Raw genomic sequence first — 18,543 nt, 5'->3', positions numbered from 1 at the left:
TGTTTCACATACACCACCTAAATAATAGTGGGATGAAAAAAAATTGAACATAGAATAGAAAATGTGTATATATTGTTACTATTATTGATCACTAAATTTGTTTCTATTTTAAATTAGATTTGCTTGAAATAGTTTTCTATTGGAGCAACTCATTTTTTTAGGGTTATCTTCTAATGCATTTCTACTATTGGAGCAACTCATTTTTTTAGGGTTATCTTCTAATGTAGTGCTACTATTTTTGTCTAATTAAAATAACTACTTGAAATGTTATACCCTTCAATATATTACTACTTGATGTGTCATTTTGTCATCAATTTGATAAGGTGCAATTGCTAGTATATTTCTTCTTTTATCATATGTCAAAATGGCCTATGAAGAGCTCACGTTCTTCATATTTCAGGTAGATAAACAATTCAAAAAATACTCAAATAGTTGAGCTACCTATTATACATTTTGGCCCCCTCGCCAAAGATTCAAATTTTAAATATCTTACGTGCCAACGACTACCTGCCAATTTTTAATGTTATTTTAATGCCTGAGAAAATGTTCTATTGGTCGCATGGTGGAGTTCACGAAAGAGTGAAAGAGGGTTTAACTGTGATCACGGCCATATGTTCATTGTTTCTTGTAATGGCAAAAGGTGTGATCAGAGGTTTCCTGGGGATACGCTTTGTTGTCATAATGGCAAAAGAGGATTAAATTGTGACTATGGGGTTACATTCTTTGCTTTTCGTTATGGCAGAATGCAGTCATCAGAGGCTTCCTGGGGCCATGTGTTGCACTGTGAGAAAAGGGGTGGAGAGGTATCGCCTGGTGATCTACATCAACACAAGATAAGGGAGCCCATAAGGGCGTAATACCTGTCATGACGTAAGGCTGGTCTGAAGGGTGCATGAGGGTTTTACGACTTTATGATGTAAGGATGAGAGGTCAGTGGTGGAGGCTATCCGAGCACACGAGATAAAGGGACCCATAAGGGCGTAAGGCTCGTCGTGATGTAAAAGGTGAATAAAGGGTGGAAAAAGGCTTAACACTTTCACAGATACGAAGCAAATGCAAGAGTGAGATGTTGGTGGTGAGGGCTCTCTGAGCCTACGAGGTGGAGGAAGCTCATAAGGGCGTAAAGGAATAGTTAAGTTGTATGGTTAGAGGCTCCAAAATGAAGAGGCTCGACATTACGAGTTTGCCATGTCGTAGGGGCAGAGAAGAACAAAGATGGTCGACTCGGGGAGACTTCTACAAGGTGGTGAAATAAACAGAGATTATTGGTCCACGTGGCCCATTTCGGATGCAAAATTTGGTCAACTTGTTGATTTCACTATTTCATGCCCTAGAAGCAGTGGAGATCAGGTTTTACCATGCAGATCTGATCCTCTGATCAATTCTAACCACTCTAGAAGTAAATGCAGATGTAGAGGAACACTCCACCGCCTCCACTGATCCATCTACCTGATCAAAGCATAGTAATGGTGTCATTTCTGTCTACTCAAGGCTTGATTTTAGTTAAGATCAGATATCATTGCCCTGGATCCATATCTATGATTAGATTTTTTCCATAATTACAGGACTTCAATGCAGTGGTTGAGAAGTAGCTTAAACCGAAAAAGATCTCAATTATGCTTGCACTATAAAGGAAAATTCTATACATTTTGAAAAGATCAATCATTCTCTAATTTTTCTCTGCTGTTACTTTGCAACCCCATTGTAAAATCCCCCTACCTTTGAACTGTATGACACTCTGTTGTATTCTCCTTCAGCCATTGATATGAAAGTGCAGAACTTTTGCCTCTCATTGATGTTTTATGGAAATCTATAATTTACATGACTATATCTTCTCCAGCCTTTGAATGATATATAAGTGAATACCTTTTTCTTATGTCATTCATACATCTTTTCTGATCTGCATGTAGTTATTTGATTGAAATAAGTCTAAATGTGTAATATCCTTAGTTTCATTCTGGTTCAGTAGTGCATATATGGGTAGAGATTGGTCTGAACACTCTATTTTGGTGCATCACCTCTTTAGAATAGATTAGGTAGATTTTCTTTGATGCTCTCTTTCTCCCTTTTTCTCTCCAAGAGTAGTTAGGTGCATCCAGATAGTAAGAGGAAGCTGGCCTTCTCTGGAGACTCAACCTCATAGTTCAAGTCCCACAGCTTGGAGGTTGTTTCCATGTTTCACTAGGTTGTCCTCACACATAGGCTCTGGACAAGGGTGCAAACCTAAGTGACAACACTACCATTAAACATCAAACACTAACAAAAAAGAAAAAGTAAGTCAACTTTGAGTATTTAACACTTTTAGTTTTAAAATGAAGCTTAATGTATGATGTTTAACCCTAAGAAGAGTTGTCTAGCACAAAAATAAGAGGAGAAAATGAAGAGTATTAGAGAAAGAACATGAGATTCTTGATGCCATCGTTGATTTGCAGAGTATTGTTTGAAGAAGAAGCTTCAACGTACAGTCGACCTCTGTAGGCTGCCAGATCGACGTAATAAACTGGAGGCACGAGTGAGATGGGCTTTGTGCATTGTGCATATGTGTAACATAGATGATAGACAAGCTTCTACAAATCATCTAAAGTAAAGTTAGGGCTTGTTTGGCCATGGGCATAGGAATGGAGAATAGGCATGTAATATTGGGAATAGGAATGGCTATTCCAATAACAGCTATTTTTTGGAATGGATATAAGCTCATTTTAGAGGCAAAATGGGAATACGTATTCCTATTCCCTATTCCAAGTGACAAACCAAATAGAAAATAAAATACGTATTCCAAATTTTCTATTCCTATTCCAACAACCAAATGGGCCCTTATTTTCGTCCAAAAGAAGATGATAATGGGTTGGCTTGCTGGTGCCTTTCTCCCGATAGTGACTACACAGACATAAATCAAACTCCCTTGGGTACACTATACACGTGTCCACCACTTTTCCAGGTGGCACATTCCCCAATTTCTTCTTGTCTACATTAATGCCTTCATTGCCCAGCAACAGCTACCCAATCAGTTATTTCGACTGGCTAGGTATGCCCTGCCATTTATCTCTATCGCTATCTCTGTCAATCTACATTCCTGTTTCCTTATAAAAAAATAAAATTATAAGTATAAATATAGTTTATTTATAAATAAATATATTTTAAAAATTATACTAATATAAAATATATATCATCAAATAATATATGTAATATATATAAAAATAATTTGTACATTAGATTAACATTTACTAAATTAATTTCCATAATTTAAAAAAAAATTCTAATGTAATTTTAAATTAAATGGTAGAATACTATAATATAGTAAAATCTTAAATGAAAATTACCCATAGAAAAACTTAAATGAAAATTTATTTATGTAAACAAAATTAGAATATAAAAATGCATTTTGAATGTTTAGTTTAAAAACAATTTGTATCTATGTTAGATGTGGATGTTACCGAGTATTAGATGAGAATATAAGTTCATTTTTGTATATATTAATCAAACAATAAGATAAAGAAAATTATAAATAAAATATATCATTTTCAATATATTTAATTTTTTTAAATCATTTTATATCTAACTCAGTCTATTTGTTGATATAATCCTTACTATTTATTAAGGATTGTGAGTTTAAGACATTACTTATTGTTGGTGTAAATAAGTATTTACTTATAACACTTACTTAAGTTTTACATAGGTTAATGCATTATTTAATTATTTTGCATTATTTTATTATTATTTTAGGTGAGACACTTAGGAGTTTGTAAACTCTCATTGAGTTACGCAACTCTAATTATGCACATGGTGTCTACAACACGGGAGTATGCATCATTCACTGAGTTGTCATGATGACAACACAGTTATTTCCACTCCTCATTTAGCACATGTTGTCTACACCACTGATTTGCATGTTACACCATTGTAGGCTTATCCTCACATCATCATTCTTAATCTCGTGCTTAATGGAGGATAACCAATATTTGGTGGACATGTGCCTGGTTGTATGACATATCATGATGCTAACTTTTATGAATTCTAGAAGCTCTCTTGATGCCTTTATATTCAAGCACTCCTAGTGTACTCTCATCCACTTATTGAATGAATATTGTCATTCTGATCATACTTTGTCTATTTTGGTCTATTGTGTGCTTGTGTTGAGTTCTTTAGTTCTTGGGTGAATTCTGGCCTAAGCCAAATTCTTACATGGTATCAGACCTAAGGGAGATTCTCATCATGTAGTTGTTTGAGCCCATTCATGCTTCATCACCTTGACATGATTTCGGAGGATTCACAAAAATTAGGAGTGTTTAGAGCCAGGTCTGACTTCACCGTTGCATTCAAAGTATTGATTTGGTGAAGATTGACTATAAATTTGCCTAGATTGGGTGAAAGTTGATCATGAGGCAAAAAAATTTTGCAAATCAGAACCTAGAAGCCCTGATTTGCAATTCGGGTATGATTTTTTATTCGATCTAATTATTATTTTTCGGATCTATTCCTGTCAGAGAAATTTTTTTTTTGCAAAATTATTATTTTTCGGATCTATTCTTGTCAGAGAAATTTTTTTTGCAGTATCAGGCTATCAAATCTTGTACTGCAAATTTGGTTGGAATATTTATTTAATTCTTAAGGTTTCATTAATTATCACGGGCATCTCTGCAAACAAGGGCGGGTCATACTCTACAATTAAATTTTGCAGAGAAGTTTTTTCAAATTTTGTCTTCAATTCCCATAGGCAGAACATCACCGACCAACCTGCGGCCAATAATTTTCGTCACCGGAACAACATATTGGGGGACTGCAAACCCAATTCTGGTGACAAGCGTTGAACAAGGTGTGCTCTTTGCTTAACTCTTGCTTAATTCAACGCTCTTCCCACGAATGTGGGACTATTCACAAAACTTCGGCAATCGTAGTCCACCGGAGGTCTGATAATCTAGCGTCGACTCTCTAAACTTGGATGCAATTATGGCATTGTCCAAATCTCTATTTGATGACACCTGGCTACTCGAAGATGCCACAACGTGTACAGTTGGCAGGCCAACTCAATGCCAACCTGTTTGTACAGTCATGACAACAGTGACTCATCAGACCTCCATTGCAGTCTAGTCACTCCTCCATGTGGACAAGCACGTCACAGCCAGTAATTGCTGAGTCAGTGCCCGGTCGAATATGTAGGTTGCTACGTCAACCCTATTAGTACAATTCATACAATTTTGATGTCATCACCACATCATGCTGATGTCATCATAGCCTTGGAGGTCGCTGACATCATCAAGTCAGTACCCTAAATTTGATGACCATCTGACCATCATTCGAGGGCCGTAAACAACTACTATGATGGTTGTATGACCATGAAACTTAACCCCATAGTTTGCTGATGCAACCCCTCTCCAGATTCATTTTCATTTTTGTAGTCCAACATTAAGAGGCCATAAATTGCACATCCAGACTCCAAATTAGGTGCGATTTTTTTTTGAAATTGGGTAAAATTTTCTAAATTTTTTAGTGGTGTAGCTATTTTTTAGTTTTGGTGCACGAATTATTCAGAAATTGTATTTTTTGGCGACTGTACCTGCATAATCTTACATTTTGCAACTTCAAATGCTCTGTACGGGCACATCTGGAGTTGAAAACAAGTTTCATTTTTTTTTAAAGTGCGTATTTTCTCATCTACTTTCTAGATCTGGCATCAGATTGTAGGGTTGTGTGGAAAAAATTGTCACTTTCAGCAATAGGGCCTTTCTTTTCTTTGTAATGCTTCAAAATTGTAGCACATTGTAAAGTTTCAGATTTGTACTCTATTAAGAGGTTGTAACAAGAAAAATTAGAATTCCACAAAGGCCAAAATTGGCAAGTGGCCCATTGTAATCGCACTACTAGTAAAGTGCCCAAAGCATCTATTTTGGGGGGGGGGGGTTCTTGATTTAGTGAAAAGGGGGGGTGTTCTTGGTGTTGTGTTCTCTATTTTCCACACATTTCTTTCATTTTCTGCATTATGGGCAACTTTAAGTTTCCTAAATTAACTGTTCATAACTATGCTTCGTGGTCAATCAAAATGTGGTAGCACTTAATGCATAATGGAGTTTCACAATATGTAGATGGTATTATTCCTAAACTAGTAGGTGATAATGTATCAACAAGTGAAATTTCAAATTGGGTAGCCATGGATAAGAAAGCCATAGGCGATATATGTTTGGGGCTAGATGATAAGATCATGTATCAAATCAAGAAATGTACTACATCCAAGGAAGCTTGGGATACCCTCGAAAGCTTTTATGGTAAAGTTTCTGAAGAGGATGTTTTCAAAATCAAAGATGAGCTTGTATCCTTAGATCCTAAGTTGCATGAATCCATACAGGACTTCATCATCAAGGTGAATGAGTTAAGGGCGAAGCTTACTGATTGTGGGAGTTCTATCAAAGATGACAGACTAATCTATCTCATCCATAACAAGCTGCCATCAGAATATTCCACATTTGTATATTCTTTTAACACCTCAAAGATAAACTTAGGGTCTGCCTACAAGAAAGTCACTTTTGATTAATATACTAAACTATTGGATGATGAAGAAAAGAAGTTGAAATCAATGGGGATTCTCAAAACACCTCAGTCCAAAGCATTGGTGAATAATGAGGGTTCTCAACATTCAGCTGGACAATCTTCAAATAAAGGAAAGGGTAAGAAGAAATGGAAGAAAGATAAATCTGAGGATGTAGAAAAGGCAACACCTCAATCAAATCAACAAGACAAGTCCTCAAATTCCAACAAGAAAGGGGGCAGCAATAAGGAGAAGAAGAAGTGTGCCTATTGCAAGAAATTGAGTCATGAAGAGCATGAGAGCTATCTTAAAAAGATTGATGAATTGACCAACATCATGAAGAAACATAATGTTCCATTGCCTAATGCTTACAAGGATAAAGGGTCTTCTTCAGATTCAAAGGGAAAAGGGTAAGCACTCATGGCTAATTCAAACTCTTCAAAGGAATGGATATTTGACTTAGGTGCCTCATATCATATGGGTTCTTCAAAAGAGAATTTTTCTTCATTGAATCACTCAAAGGTACTGCACATCTTCATGGGGAACGATAGCAAAATGGAAGTTGAAGGAAAAGGAAACGTGGAGATGGAAAATGGAGAGTTTGCAGAGGTTCTCTATGTTCCAAACATAAGTTCAAATCTCCTCTCAATCTACCAAATCACTCACCTTGGAGATGGACATAGAGTTGAGTTCCTTCTAGACTTAGTAAAGGTGCACAGTCTCAGAGATGATTCATTGCTTGCAGTGGGGAAAGTGGATGATCACAAGAGGTTGTACTCTTTCTCTCATTTTGTACCCAAGCCTCCTTCAAAGGCCTTGTTATCTCAATCCAATTCAAACATGCAATTATGGCATGAGCGGTATGGTCATCTTGACTACCACTACCTTCAGTAACTTTGCACATACCAAATGGTCAAAGGTCTACCTCAAATCAACTTTTCTAAGGGTGAATGTTCAACAGATTTAGTGGATATGCATCTAGAGGGGAAGTTACAAAGAGGGAAGTCTTCTAGAGCAACGAGTGTTCTTCAGATGGTTCACATGTTATTAGCAAGTCCTTTTGCATTTAGCCAGGGTCACTACATACTTACCTTTGTTGATGACTTTTCAAGGTTCACTTGGGTCTACTTTTTGCATAGTAAGGGTGAAGTGTTGGACAAGTTTCTAGACTTCAAGACTCATGTAGAATAGAAATCTAGGAATGCCATCAAAGTACTCTGCATGGACAATGGTAGCATGTATGTGAATAGAAGACTTATGGACTTTTGTAGACATGAGGGCATTGATCTTTAGACTTCGCCAACATTCAGTCTGCATAAGACAGATGTTGCAGCATTGAGGATCTGAACTCTTAAGTCTATGGAAAGTTGCATGATACATGCCAAGTCTCTCGATCCATCATTAGAAGTCGAAGCAATCTCAAGTGTCACTCACATTCTTAATCGTTCTCCTCATCTAGCCTTAGATGACAAAACTCCTTTTGAGGCATGGTGCGGTAGAAAACCTATTGTGACACACTTCAAAGTCTTTGGTTGTCCTACATGGGCAAAGCGATCTTCCAAGGGATGCAAGGCACAATCATCTCGGCCTTGTACCTTCATTGGTTATGAAGACGATGTGAAGGCATATAGACTTCTAGATCTTGAGACACATCAGATTTTTGTGGAGAAGGATGTACATTTTGAGGAAAGTTCACCTAGCTTGTCCTCTACTCCTCTTCGCATATCATACAGTGTGGATACTGATAGTGATTTCAGCAATAGTGCTTCAATAGATTCTGACATGTGGAGTTCTATCGATAGATACACTAAGAGGTCACTTCGTCAGTTTAGTCCGCATGCATACATCGCCACAGTGATAGGTCCAGAATAGGAGGGTACATCCAGTCTCCCAGATACAGGTTTAGTGACAGGTTTGGGGGACAATATCCATGATCTGCCTCTTCTTCTTGATGTAAAAATACCTTCTTCAATTGTCACGAGGGTTCCAGACTCTCTTGTTCATTCTCTACATGATCAATCATCACAGGTCAAAGTGATTGTGGATACTTATGATCAACAGTTGCAACAGGGTTCTTCATCAATTGTAGAGATAGACAATTCTTTGGGATAGGTTCTTCAGCCAGTTGAGCAGGTTTCAAAGACATCACTTATCCATGGGATTCTTTCCACACATAGCAGAAGCGTCTCATTTGTACCCTTGGCATTGTTTCTTCCTAAGGGGAGGAACACCATTCTGCAGTCTCGGATCAACTTCTTCATCAGAGCAGTCATTGTTCGACATTCTTCTTTTTTTTTGGGGGGGGGGGGGGGGAGCCCATCCTATCTCTCTTCCTCTTCTCAATATTCTCTTATTTATATACTAGATGTATGTCATAATGGGGGGGTCTTGATTACTCCATCTATCCATGCATCCTTCCTTATCTCTCTTTTTGGGGGAGGGTTTTTCCCATGAGGTTTTCCCTCTTTCCCTGCTTTATGGGGGATTGCATATCATTATGTACATGGGTACCTAACATGGCCTAGTAGCCGAGACCCATACTGTATTGCATCCTAGATTTTGTAACCTTAAGGGCATTCCCCTATGTTGCACTTAAGGGGGGGTGTTGGTGTAAATAAGTATTTACTTATTACACTTAATTAAGTTTTACTTAGGTTAATGCATTATTTTATTATTATTTTAGGTGAGACACTTAGGATTTTGTGAACTCTCATTGAGTTACGCAACTCTAATTATGCACATGGTGTCTACAACACATGAGTATGAATCATTCATTGAGTTGTCATGATGACAACATAGTTATTTGCACTCCTCATTTAGCACATGTTGTCTACACCATTGATTTGCATGTTACACCATTGTAGGCTTATCCTCACATCATCGCTCTTAATCCCATGCTTAATGGAGGATAACTCATATCTGGTGGACATGTGCCTAGTTGTATGACATATCATGATGCTAACTTCTATGCATTCTAGAAGCTCTCTTGAGGCCTTTATATTTAGGCACTCCTAGTGTACTCTCATCCACTTATTGAATGAATATCATCATTCTGATCATACTCTGTCTATTTTGGTCTACTGTGTGCTTGTGTTGAGTTCTTTAGTTCTTGGGTGAATTTTTTCCTAAGCCAAATTCTTACACTTGTATAATAATAACTAGAAGTAAAATTCTTACAAATGCATTGTAAGTTAATCATTATAGATAAATATTTTATGATCTATCCATTTCTAATTGCAATGTCATATTTTAATTAATTATTAGTAACTTATAAATATTTAAAATAGGATAAATATTTAAAAAGATTAACATTTTAAATAAAATTTATATTGACAAAGTAATTGATGTTAAAAAACATTTATAATGAAATACAATTACTTTAATGTTACAATTACATTGATTTTAATGTTATAATGAAATACAATTACTTTGTCAATATAAATTTTATTAAAAATATTAATCTTTTAAAATATTTATCATGCCTGCATATTTTCGTCAGAGTTGGCCAGAATTGATCCATCAAAGTACGGTTTTTGGATGGACGTAGGATGGTCATGTCAGAGGAAGCAAGAATGTAGACAGACAGAGATGGCGACGAAGATAAACAACAAGGCATACCCAGCCAGTCAAAATAACTGGTTGGGTAGCTGTTGCCTCATTGCCCTTGGGGAACAGCCTTGTGTGATGACGCTTCTGCGCCACTATCAATGAAACTGTCAGTTTATAACCATTTTTAAGTCACTCAAATGTCATTTTCAAGGATCTCGTTTCCACTTTTAGAAGAGTCTGCAATTGTCCCTCCCCGTCCAAGCCTCAGCTGAGGTTGATTTAGCACACGTGCTATCACTTGTGTCATTTCTGAAACCACTTCTAGTTTAAAATCTTCCAGATATGGGCCATTGCACCAAGTTTATCCACAAGCTCAATAAAATCAGATCAAATCAAATTTAAAAAAAAACAAAATTAATGGGAGGCATTCTATAGTGGTAGAAAGGTGGAGGGTGGATTGTGATGAGTCTTAACATAAATGATGTCTAAGAGGCTAGTTAATTATTATTTATTGGGATTAATTACTTTGATTATTAGTTATGTTCGAGTAGATTAGAACCCAAGTTGTGTTGTAGACTCTTACTTGTATTTTACCATTGATATTTCTAGATAATTTTTTATGTAGATTTATTTAAGATATTTATTGCTATTTTAAATTAAAATTCTTATTTTAAATTAGAATTCTTAACTCTGTTAAGAAGAGTAATATTGTCCAAGAGAATTCAGAAATATTAGGTAGTTATAGTTTTCTCTAGATCGCTACATTGAAGAAGATTTTTTTTGGATTATATCTACAACTAGAAAATATTTAGAAGAGTTTTTAGTTGTAAATCAAATAAATAAAAATATTTTTTGTTGAACATATCTATATTATATTTTACTTTGTTTTTGCCCTATTTTCTCATATTGCAAAAGCTATTATTCAGAATTTTTATACTATTTATGGCCTATTTTGACACACCCAACTCTAGATGGGAGTAAACCAAGTATATAGGATGCCAAATGAAGTAAATTATAACTATAGAGGCATTTATAGGAAACTAATTTCTGAAGTTGATCAGTGAGGTAGCTCCATGGTAATACATAAAAATAATGTTGTTTCATTGTTTAGGAATTCTAAGGTAAAATAATCACAGTATAAACGAATTGCAAACCAGTACGCTATGGCAAAACTAAAACTATTGAATGGATGTGATACAATACATTACTTATATATCAGTCCAAACTACAATTCATCAAAGTTAGCTACAATACAAGTTTCACCAAAATAAAAAAAGTCAGCTCAACTACTAAAAGTAAAAATATTGAATGGCTATATCCATCTACTTTTTCCATGATTCCTTGAATTCTTTGTCTCCATGTTTTCACATTGAGAAGAGGAGCATGATTGCGCATTTGGTTTCACTGATAATCCTTGGGAAACCTCTGCCCTTCACAAATTTGGCAAAACTCCATGGGAACTATATCCACTATCCAATCTTTATAAAATTGAGACATTGCTAAAGTTTGGCCTAGATTCAATAAGAAATAGTAACTACGTAATCATTTTACTTATTCTAGAAATGTTCATATCTCTATAAGAAATACTTAGTGATAAAAATATTATCATTCGAGCAAGGTGACCATAGTAGGTAGTTGGAGGGATGTCTTGTGTACTTCATCACTGCATATTATTCCACCTAGATTTGATCATATGCTTGGCACTATTAGCATAGACTTCAGTTTAGTAGAATTTAGAAATTTGTGAACAAATTCTACTACGCTCATGATTCTCTCATGCATAAGTCTAATTAATGATTTCTTAAAATTGCAAATGTTAATCTATGCCTCTTCTCCCACCTTAATTCATTTGTTGATGGTAGTTTTTCTCATGCAAACTAGTAGCTACATTAGCTTCATCTTTATTCACCGCAGGCCTTGTCAAATGTTGTATTTTTCTATTGTATAAATCATGCATTGATATTTAGATTGTAGTCATCAATGATTAATTGAATTTATTGTTCAACATCTCTTTCTTTATCTATTATTTTATTTGTGCAAGTTGTTTTTCTTATTTCTTAGCTAGATCTATGTAGTGTCGATTTTAATGGATCACTACAAATGTACTAAACACTATTGGTATGTGGTACGTGTTTTTCAAATGGTTGTGTCTTCTTGAATTTCTATGAGGAATAAACCAAGAGAAGAGAGATGTCTATTCATCAATATGATTAATATAATGGAAAATTTAACTATAGGTGTGTGTACATGTGTGTGTGTGTGTGTGTGTGCGTGCGTGCGCGCGCACGTGAATCATTGTAATCATATTTAATTTCTCTTTGATCTCACAAGTTTATTCTACTAAAGCTATGAATTTGTCAACACCCTCTCTTAGCTAGGGAGGATAAACACATGACATGTATTACACCATTGGTAATATTAGGCATGGAAAAATATATATTTGATTAGAAGATATTTATAATTTTGATATCATGATCATTAGTCTTCCAAAATATTGACACAAGATATTCACCAAGTACTCAAAAGGCTTTGATCTATCACATTTGATATCACGAATCTTGGTCTCCCAGAATATTGACATTTGATATTGCTAATTTTCAAATCCTTCTATATCAGAATCTTATAAAATAACAGCACAGAATAATGAGAACATCATCGCTTCTAAAATATTGCTAATTTTCAAATCCTTAAATATCAGAATCTTATAAAATAACAGCACAAAATAATGAGATAAATGGAAATCTTGAATTCAATTTAGTAATTAAGTAAGGTTTACCTAGAAAATTAAATCAGGGAGTGACGAGAAAAAGGAGGAAAATGAGAGCAAAGCAGAGGGTCTGTGAAAAACTCGGTCCTGAATTTATCAGTAATTGCATGTCAAACTTGTCATAGACTTTGCATTAGGCGGACAATATATTAATCACATTTCTAGATATCTCATGTTTTAACTCCTTTATAATACAAACTTAATGGGAAGTTGAAATGAACGCCCACCCTACAACTTAGGTAATCATATTGCAATTTTTTAAAAAGCGATGTAGGTATTCCGCACACGATTGAAGCTAGTAGTAGGTGCAATATAACGAAGAAGTGTTATATAAATTAATAAAAAATGAGACATTGTTTTTGTTAGGAATAATTATTTTAAATATAGTCGATTAAAAGGATTTTTGGTGCGAATAGATGTAAATTATAATTTATATTGACAAAGTTATGTAAAATGTATTGCAATGCAAAATGTTTATTCAACATCTAAGTTATATTTGTTTATTCAAAATGTTCGTAATGTATTGTGTGATATCAACACTTGCAATACAAGTGGAAAAATTATTAGGTGTTAAGAATAGTTGTGAAATTTGAGAGTAATTATTGGTTGTATAATGTGAGGGGGATATAGGCAGGAGCCTTGTACCTTTATTTGTTAGAGAGAGAGATATATACTTGTTGCAATAGATCTCCCTCTATTTTTCTTATAATTATGTATGAGTTGTTATGCATTTTGGACTAATACTCAAAGGAGAACATTAGTTGTATGTGAAGGTCATTTTAGTACCCTGACATGGTTGTGAACATAGGCCCAAACTCTCTATTTTTCCTAAGTTGATTGTCTCTTTTTGAAGCATTAATCTTTGGCATTTGTTTTCCATTATAGCCCATACTATTGTGAGTTGTATTTTCCTCCAACTACCCAATGACACTAGAGCTATGTTTGTACAATTTTATTGTTTTTGAGTAAACTATTATTTACCTATTTCTAGAGTTCCCAAATCAATATTGAGGGGGTTGGGATTCATAGGTTGTCATGCGATATTTTTCTGAAAAGAGTAGGCCATAATTTGAAAAGGGAGATGATGTCATTTAGAAATATTGAAATTTAACCTAATTTAGCAAACAACCATTGCTAGCATTCTAACGAGGAGGGGCATGTATGTAGCTTAAGCAATCGACATTCTCCACATTACTAAGACATAGGAGGAAAATAGATAAACCCTAGAATCCAAAATTCTTAAAATTATTTGTAGCCAAAATTTGGCTCTCCAAGGTTGCATAAGAAAAAGTAATTGTTTTTGGAAGACACACTTTGTTCCAATAGAGATGGGTATGTAGAGAAGTTTTGAGTTGATTTTGCTAGCGAGACATTATCATGTAGCCTTCCTTCACATTATATGCTCATTATTTTACTCCATTCCATACGATTATATCTCAATTGTGTTTAATTGCAAAGAACCTTCCCTTCACAATTAATTTTAAATATTTATACTATTTAAATATGCAATCTAATTAATGTAATACATACCTATAAATGAATCACAAAAAAAATCATGAATATATAGATAGGTCCTTATAGATAATGAAGGAAATTTGGAACTATCATTCTTAAGCCCATATCCAATTGGAAATGACTAACTAGCACTTGTATCTTGGGAGGTTGCAACGATTAAGCCAATAGTATTGTATATGTTATGCCACTTTATTATGGATGAAGATAGTTTATTTATTTCAATGTTTCTCTTCTATTTCTGTTTGAGCTCCTATATCTATTTTTCTTTCTATCACCTCATACATCTTTTTCATTCTATATCTTCATCTCCTCACCATCCTCTTCCTTTCTCTATCTATGTCTCTATTATTCATCTCACATCTCTATCTCTTTCCATCATTCATCTTACTCCTCCTCCATCTTTCCATCTTTATATCCCTCTAACTATCACTATTACTATCATTTCTTCATCATTAAATATCTTCATATTCATTCTCTCTCTCTCTCTCTCTCTCTCTCTCTCTCTCTCTCTCTCTCTCTCTCTCTCTCTCTCTCTCTCTCTCTCTCTCTCTCTCTCTCTCTCTCTCTCAAGTGATATCATTCATTTTACTCCACCATCTTTCTGTATCTTTCTATATCAATATCACTATCATTTCTAATTTGAAATAAAAAAATAATTTGGGTCAAACTATAAAATGCTTTTTAACATGAGCTTTTACCATACACAGTATCACCAAATAAAAATATGATTTCATGTGATTAAATTTTTGGGTCAAATTAGGCAAGAGCCTACAAAACAATGGTAAATTGTGAGCCTCTTATCAAAGAGGTCTTGAGTTCGACTATACACAAGCTTAATAAATAATAACAATTAATCACATCACATAATAATAATGAATCTTGGCTTCGGCCTCTTATCGGTTTTAAAAAAAAAAAAATTTGGGTCAAATTATAAGATACTTTCATAGAAACGAGTTTTTTTTTAAAATGAAAAGTTATCTTAATACTATCAATTTTATATTTTGATTTCATATGTGATTAAATTTTTAGGTCAAACTATAAGATAATTTTCATAAACATTAGTTCTTTAAAATGAGAAGTTGTCTTAATAATATCAATTTTGAGCTTTAAATTAATTTATTTTTAGGACAATAATGTCAATTTGAAATAAAACAAAAAAAGTAATATATGTGGCTATTAAAGTAAACCAAACTCATAGGAAAAAAATATATCTTAATTAGAGAAATAAAGCACATGGTCTAATATAAAATCTAAAGTGAAATTAAATTAATCAAAATTCAATTAAAAAATTAAATTAAATTACTTATTCCAACTAATAACAAATCTAATCTCATTTAAGAATATAATCTAAATTACTAAGTTCTTTTTCCATAATAAATAAAAGGGATGTCAATATAATTAATTAAAATAGCTTTAAATATATATTTTACAATTAAATAAATGATTGCAATCAATTCAACAATGTAAATGAAATAGTTCACGATCTATTTAAAGAATCTAAATAATTTAATTTTTAATGTAAAAAATACACATGGAAACTTAGAATTTTAAATGTACCAAGCCTAAACTTCATGAAGAGAGATCAACTTCATCTAATCAAATGGATTCTTGACTTTGTAAACTTAATACCTTAGTGCAATTTAAACATAACAAATATAAATAAATTTGTTGGTGGAAAAAATTTAAACCTATTGTACTTATGCTTATTGTTAATCTCATATTGGTTTTGACATATGAGTGACAATATACTTAAGCCATTTACTTAGTTCATGTCGAACAAGTAATACATGTCGAGCATAAAGTTGTCAGGTAGTATAAGCCAAGCGACAAATATTTAGTATGAGCTGAGTAACTACTAAGTGTCAAGTCACTCAAGTATCAGGCAGATGGTATGTGCTGAGCTTTTCAGATGCCAAGTGATCAGTGGATGCTAAGTCATTCAAAGGCCGAGTTACAACATTGAAGTTGTAGTTAATGTCGAGTATCAGGGACTTCAAGTGCCAAATTACATAGTTTTGACATAGATGTTTGTAATGGCAAAAAATTCTATGTAAACCATTTTTGGGCTGACCTAAGGATTGTTTTTATGATCTTTGATGATAAGGATGAATCTTAGTAGTGAATCCTTATGCATTAAATGCATCCAATAAAAAAAAAGGAAGGTTTAAGTGGCAATATGGGTGAATCACTATCATTGATTCATACCTAACCCTAAGTCACCTAGGTCTTCTTAAGGAGGATAAACCCTAAACTTTTTGTGAATGTTTAAGGAGAATTGAAGAGAGTTTGCATGCACAAAAAAAGCAACCATGGTGACTAAGGTGTTATGATTTGAGTTACATTCCAGAATCAATTAAAGGAGAACAAAGGAAAGGAATCAAAAGACAACAAAGATACATCTGATTAGAAAGGGTCAAGTATACATTAGGATAGAGGTGATCTGACATCAAGAAATAGAGTGTTAACTAATGGATCATTGATGAGACATTCTAATAGGAAAATCAGTTAAATCTCTTAACAGAGTAGTCTTGATAGGCTGTTGCAAATCCTTCAGCAGGGTTCTTACTTCATCATAAGTTAAAGTCCTTTTACCAGGCATACTTTTAGTAGGGTGTTTAAATCCTTTAATAGGGAAAGATCTAACAATCTTATAAGCCTTTAACAAGGAAAACCTTTCATAGGGTAGATCATGTTTCATAATCAAACATTGTAACCTTCATTGGATACACTTTATTATTGTAGTACTAAAAATTTGTGTGTTTCATCCCCACCCCAATTTTACCTTCTCCTTGGAGGGTTTCTGAGTAGCCAAATATCTTGTGTCATACATGTGTTGAATATTTTACTTTCATGCTATGGATGTATATGCTTAATTTGGTATTTCAATTTATATGCATAGATTGTGAGATGGATGTGTGGTGAATAGCTTTTGAGGTTGAAAGTTTTAAGTGTTGATTCACCCCTCTCAAAGTTTACTTCCCTATTGTATTTCCAATAATATCATTTCAATATCTTCAAAAAATCTCTAATAATAGGGCTTGATTTGGGGTTTAGATTTGAATACAACAACCCCAAAAAAATCATATGATAAATTCTCTAACATTAAGGACTCAAGAAATTATGATAACTTGCATGTGATGAAAAAATGAGAGAGGCAATAGAACATAAGAAAATGAGGAAAGTTAAATTCAAGAAAAGACTACATATATTTAGTTTTTGTTTGAATTTAATTATAAATTAAACATTTTAATTCCAATTTACCTAGCCACATCTACATGGTGTCCTTCTAATGGATAAGAGACTTTTGTATGTTTTCCTTTCTTAAACAACTAATATCCTAGAACACGTTGGGCTTCAATTCCTTTAATACAATCTACACATGAGAAAAATTATAAGAATGATATTAAATAATGATAGAATCCAAACAATACACTTTTCATTCCAAGGCTCTATAACAAAAAAAAATATCGACATCAGTTGAATGCCATAGGAAAAACTACACTTCATAACGGCCTATTAAAATCCCAAGAATGTTCATTTAGGGTAGATAAAAAAAACTCCTCCTCACAATAAAACTATTTTGAATTCTTTTCCTGGACATTCAAGGTGACAAACAAAAATGGGTAAGTGTTTATAAAGAGAGTGTTAGCAATATTAAATTCCTCTCCTCCCACATATACATGGAGTTATACATGAACTGCAGTGTTAACTTTGACCACATTAATCTATTAAAAAATTTCCCTACAAACTTGCTAACAATTGAGCATAGAATGGTGGACTCCATCTCCACATACGAGAAATCTAGAGACTTCTCCCCATGTATGGATGCTCAAAATTGTCTATAAATAGAGGCATTCTACTTACATTTAATCAATCGATAAAATCAATTATATTTAGAGCTACAAATTTACAATTTGCTTCTATTTTATTTCTCTTTTTCTATAGAAAAAGTTCTTTTGTATAATTTCTTATCATTTATTTAGACTTGTTTCTTTTATCATAAGAAAGACATTTTTGAGCAGTTTTACAAAGTAAATGAGAGATTTGTACCTAAATCTATACAAAATCTTTGCTAAGTTAGTTGCAAAGCAGCGTGTATTCTCTATTAATAGAAAAATGTGTGTGAAATAACACCAAAAAAATCATATGTACTTTAAACTCATTCCAAAATCCACTTGAATTGAAAACTCAT

The sequence above is a fragment of the Cupressus sempervirens genome, chromosome 11 (assembly GCF_028749045.1).
Source record: "Cupressus sempervirens isolate cs-2001-9-10 chromosome 11, ASM2874904v1, whole genome shotgun sequence".
Lineage (NCBI taxonomy): Eukaryota > Viridiplantae > Streptophyta > Pinopsida > Cupressales > Cupressaceae > Cupressus > Cupressus sempervirens.
This window is presented reverse-complemented; position numbering follows the sequence as displayed.